Below are 6,384 nucleotides of genomic sequence, written 5' to 3' on the forward strand. Positions count from 1 at the left end.
TTTATTGTAACATATTCATGTAAGTATTTCTCAAATTAGTATTTCTTTTTGAAACTCTTAGGATTAATTATTGGACCTAGGAACTTGTTTAACAACTTGGAAAATATCTATACGAAGTCTAAATATCTTTTCAAAAGGATACAAATGAGTTTTGGGATAAAAAATAAAAAAACATTGAATTTCAGGGTGTTCAGGCGCTCGAGGCTTATGCTCAGTCGACCAAATGTAGGAATCTGAATTAACTAGTCTGGCATCAGAGAGTTTGGGCGACCGAACATGTGGTTTAGTCGATTAAATGGCTACTTCCATTTTTAAAGTACAGATAGTGTTGGTTCGGGAGGCTGAACTGAGAGTTCAGTCAACTGAACGGGAACCTAATGCTACAACCATGGCTGAAGGTAGGAATTTGAAGGCAATGAGTCTAGATGAGCTTAGAGGGTCACTTCTTACATATGAGATGGCTATTAATGAAAGAGCTAGTGAAAACCCTAAAGCCAAGAGATCCATCGCCTTTAAAGCCTCTATTAGCTTTGGAGGCTACATGATCTTTATTATCCTATTTTGATGATAACAACCCATTAGTACGTGGTTCTAAGTAAACTTATCTCTGCATAATAAACTATGGTAAGTCAAACTCAAATGCAAAGATTAAGTAAACTCTTAATAGGTTAGGCATCATAAAAAAGGGGGAGATTGTTAGCCTTGGTGCCTACATAATCATGTTTTATATGTTTTGATGATATTAACCTATTTATTGTTCTTGGTGTATTCAATCTTTGCAGGTCATGTTTAGTACATGTACAAGTAAAAAATTCATGAAGTATTGGATCAAAGGCAAAGATCGGACCAAGTAGACGTTTGAATAGGGAAAGATTAGATGGACACTCACTCAGAAGAACTCAAGCACAACCAAAGGAACTTTAATGTAGAATTATATGTAATGGGGAGTGTTTGAGGTAATACTTGTTGTAACTCTTATGGTTTTGTTTCATGCATGATTTTTTAGTAAGAGTTGAGCAATTGCACATGCATAGTAGGACACATGAGTATTAGGATTTCACAAAAGTCACAAACTCAACTTTCATGGTTTTCAGAGATAAAAACAAATAGGCTGACAAAAGCATCCTATACTCAAATATATTTTCATAGAGGATATAGTAGCATATAAGATATCAAAATGAGATTTCAATGTATTTTTATAAACAAGATATCTTATTCTCAAAGAGAAACTCATTTGGACAAGTATTAATCTTCATTAGACTAAATATCTTTTATATAATTTTGTCCAAAAATGACCTAAGTCATTAAAAGGCTCATTGGTATGAAAAAATAGGGCAATCGTTGACTAATAGGGTGTATTCATCGACTATTTAAACCAAAAAGCGTAATTGAGTTTGTGCCCAGGCCAATCGTCAATGAATGGCATTGAAATGTCGATGAATTGGGTGGACTCGTCTACGAATGGTTTTTGACTCGTTGACAAATTTTTCTAGTAGTCAAACGAGTTTTTAGCCCAGGTGACTCCTCGACAAAAAGGGGTTTTTTGTCGACGACTGAGGGTGACTCGTCGATGACATGATGGCACTGGTCGATGATTCACATCATGATCTAAACACCAACGACTAGAAAACAACTAGTTTCTTTTGGGATTTTCTCTCAACGGTTAGATAATGGCTAGCATTGGTTTTTGGCTATAAATACAAGTTCTTAGACTTCTTTAGTAATTTTTTGATTATTTTTACAAGTTCTTAGTGAAAAATATCTTTAAATACAAAACCTAAGCACTTTGCATCTTAGTTCATTATTCCGAGTGCTCAATTCTCTCTTGCTCTCTAATCTTGTTTGATTCATTCATTGAGAGAATAGTGTGAGGATTGTATTGTATTTCATATTAGCTCATTTGAGGAGCATTGTGTTGTATACCCATCTTCTTGCAAAAGTTTCTTTTTGAACCAATTTGTAAGGTTCTTTGTGAACCATTTGGTGAAGGTTCTTAGTGAACCAATATGCAAGGCTTCTTAGTGAACCTTACGGCTCTTGGTGAGCAATAGGGATTTGTTCTTGAGTGAAGGCTCTTGGTGAGAGTTTAGGGATTGGTTCTCTCATTGTTAGGCTTATTCTCCGGTGAAGGAGTATTTTAGTGGATTTTGGAATCCTTGAGTTGGTCTCAAGGTGTCGACGTAGGCTTGGTGTCGAACCATGTAAAAATATCAATGTTGAGCTTTTTTTTCCTTACACTCTTTCATTTGTTTTGTGCTTGATTTACTTTCCTTATATTGTGATATAATTGCTTGAATCTTGCCAAGAATTTTATTTTGTAGAGAAAGTCATAAATACATGAAAGAGTCCATTCACCCCCCCTGACTCTATATACTCCTGGGCCGATAAGTGGTATCTGAGCATGTCGGTATCAGAGCGAGGTGCTTGAATTTTTCGGAGTAAAATCTAGAGTGTAAATATCAAATGGAGTATTTGGTGGGAACCTCTTCCCAAGTACAATCTGTGACCAAGCCACCATTATTCAACGACTCCAACTACTCGGCTTGGAAAAATCGAATGACCATCTTCATCCAAGCACATGATCTTAAGATGTGGCGAATCATCTCAAAGGGAGATTATGAATTCAAAAATGACAAAGATTAACCAAAACAACTTGAGGAGTTGTCGAACACTGAAATAAGGTTAGTAGAGTTTAATTTTAAAACCAAGATGTAGACACCCCATTTTTACCTAAGCCCAATATAATTATTATTATTATTATTATTATTATTATTATTTTATTATTATTATTAGTATTTTTATCATTTTATTTATTATTATTATTTATATTATTATTTTTATCATTATCATTATTTTAAATATCATTTTATTGTTATGGTATTATTTTTATTACTTTACTATTATTTTTCTTATTTTTCCTTATTATTATTATTATTATTATTATTATTATTATTATTTATTATTTTTATTTTCATTATTATTGATACTATTTTTTTTTATTATTATTATTATTATTATTATTTTTATCTTTATTATTATTTTTGTTATTATTAGTATTATTATTATTTTGTTATCATTATTATACCTAGGGTTTTGGGGGATCCTAAGCCTTTAAAAAGGCTTGAACACACGCATGGAGGGGGGCGCAGCGCACAGCCATTCAAAAAAAAAAAAACCTGCACACTACCTAACCTGCAAACAGCCGTGAGCACTGTTCACGACCACCTCTCCACAAGTTCCCATTCCGACATCCACCCGCACCACCTCACGATACCATCGCCCCCACGTTCACAGCCCCCTAGTCATCTCCCTCCCTCGCTACCATCATTCTCAACTCCCACGGCCCGCCTCCCACCCAACTCCGGCAGCACCACTCCACTATACCACAACCACCTTGCTCTGGCAGCCCCCGCAGCAACCTAGCTCCGGCGATGAAGCTCCCAGCCGCTTCTCAGCCAGCTCCTGCTCCCGGGCAGCAGTCATACGGCTTCACGGCACAACCGCGCCGTTGACTCTCGACACCATTGCCGCCACCGTCACACCAGCCTCCGACCACACACAGCAACCTAGCAACCGCCGTCGTCACCGTCAGTCCCACCACTTGCCGTTTCCGCCATCACCGCCTCGTTGCCCATCCTCCGGCCACTTGCTTCCTCTCCGCCAGTCCACGGTAAATCTGCGGTAAAGCTCTCTGCACAGCTCTACACACAGTGAACGCACACACACGCACTCACACAGCACACACATGTTTTTATTTTATTTTATTTTATTGTACATGCTTGTATATTATATTATGAGATACTGAAGGTTCTTTACTTTTGCAGGCATATATATATATATATACATATGTGTGTGTGTGTGTGTGTGTGTGTGTGTGTTAGTATTATTTTCTTAAAGTTTAAGTTTTTAAATTTTGTTTTCTTTTTTCTGTTCTTCTTTTATTTGCATGTGAGTATACTAATATAATATTTGTTATGGTATTTAGTGTGTGCATATTAATATGATATTTTTTGTAATATTTAATTAATATAAGTGCTATGTATATATATATATATATATATATATATGTATATTAATATACTATTTGTTGTAATATTTAGTTAACATTTGTATATAGGCTACGTATACATGTATATTAATATATTATTTGTTGTAATATTTAGGTAATATTTATATCTATGCTATGTATGTGTGTATATTAGTACATTATTTGTTGTAGCATTTAATTAATAATTGTATCTATGTTATTGTCGTATACTATCTTGTGGTATGTTATTTTAGTATATATTGTGTATTTAGGGTTTTAATTATTACATGTTGTATCTAGGGTTTTAATGGTATATTTAGGGTTTTGTTCATCATATGCTTCATTTAGGGTTCGATTGGTCTCTTATATTTTCATGATATATTAATGGTAAGGTTTTAAAATTATGTCCATAACTATTGCCGTGTGTTTTATTTGTTAACTCTAGGGTTTAAATTACTTCCCATAATATTACTTGTGTGATAGTTTCCATTATTATATATATTGCATGTGTATTATAGGGTTAAATTTGTTTCCACATTGTTATTGGACATTAATTGTAAGGCTCTAATTATTTTCAAGCTATTATTATTATTATACATGTTGCCTATTATATTTAGGGTTTTGATTGGTTTCCATGTTATTAATATTTTTATGGTTTAATTGCCTCTATATAGATTGATTATGAACTTTAAGGTTATGAGTGTTTCCATATTATGATCACATTTTAACTTTAGGATTTATTATGTTTCCAAATTATTAGTACATATTTTTTAAGATTTTTGATTTATTTCCATTTTATTGCACGTTGAAATTTTTAGAGTTTGATTATTTCCATATCATTGTATATTTATTTTTAGATTTGTCTAAATGCCATAATTTTCGTCTTATTTGTTTCCATGTTTGTTTATATTTAACTTTTAGGGTTTGATTTATTGTCATGTTTCCTTTATTGTTAATATCAGGGTTTTGTTAGTGTTATGTCAAAATTTTGATTATTTATAATTAGGGCTTTTGCCTGTATTTGTTAGGATATATTATTATCATATTGTATAGTTATTAAAATTATGATATATGTGTATTATTAGTCTAGTAGTATTATTATGGTATAATATTAATATTTACATGTTACGATATATATATAAATATTAAAGTGGTATTATAATATTGTATTGGTATTTATGTGTTATTAATATTATGAGATATATATGTGTTATTATCATAGTAGTATTATTATTACAGATAATGTATTATCATTGTAATATATTAGGGCTATTATTATCACATATTTCTGGAATTTTCAACTATATCCTATGTTTATATTTTATATTGAGATATCCATTATTCCTAATATTTTGGTATTATTTTAGTAAGTATTTTTGTGTGGGTATATCCCTATGATTTTATTGCGGGGGTATGAGCCTTCGGGCATCACGTACCCTAAGCTCTGAAGGAATATATATGTATATATTTTATTTATTTAGTTATTTATTTATTTATATATTTTTCATGTGTGTTTATAAATTCATAAAATGAGTAGTTTAAAGACTTTTTAAATTAACTTAGGGATAATTCTAAATTAATTAGGTACCGTTCATAAGAACGGGCGCGTAGGGGGTGCTCGTACCTTCCCCTCGCGTAACCGAACTCTCGAGCCCAGCTCTGGTAATGTAGACCCATTCTACCCCTAACGGGGTAGTAATCATGTGTTCTAACCGCACTAAAAGGTTAGTGGCGACTCCGACATTCATATTTTTCATTGAAAATTAAAATTGATTTTTAATTTCGCCACTCGGGGCTCACGCGCTCCCGGGACGTCGCGACACAAGAATTTTCTTTATTGTGCTTTAAATGACAATGAATACAATCATATTTGTGGTTGTAATATCGGTAAAGAAATATGGGATAATCTTGAAGTCACCCATGAAGGTACATCCCAAGTTAAAAAGTCCAAAATATACATGCTAGTTAATAAGTATGAAATGTTTAAAATGGATGAGGGAGAATCAATCACATCCATGGTCACTCGGTTCACACACATCACAAATGGTCTAAAAGCACTCGGTAGAACTTATTCTATGGAGGATAATGTTAAAAAAGTTCTCCGATCTTTACCTGAATCATGGCATGCTAAATCAATCGCCATTAGGGAAGCAAAAGATATAACCAAGGTCACACTTGATGAGTTAATTGGGTCACTTATGACTTATGAAATTAAGAAAAACACGACTTTGGATTTCAGAAAGCCTAAGAAGGATATGGGTATGACATTAAAGTCATCTAGCTCAAAATACAAAGAACTGCTAGAAGATAATGAGGATAATATAGAATCTCTCACAAAAGATTTTAATAAATTTCTA

Source organism: Malania oleifera, chromosome 4 (genome assembly GCF_029873635.1).
Source record: "Malania oleifera isolate guangnan ecotype guangnan chromosome 4, ASM2987363v1, whole genome shotgun sequence".
NCBI classification, from domain to species: Eukaryota; Viridiplantae; Streptophyta; class Magnoliopsida; order Santalales; family Ximeniaceae; genus Malania; species Malania oleifera.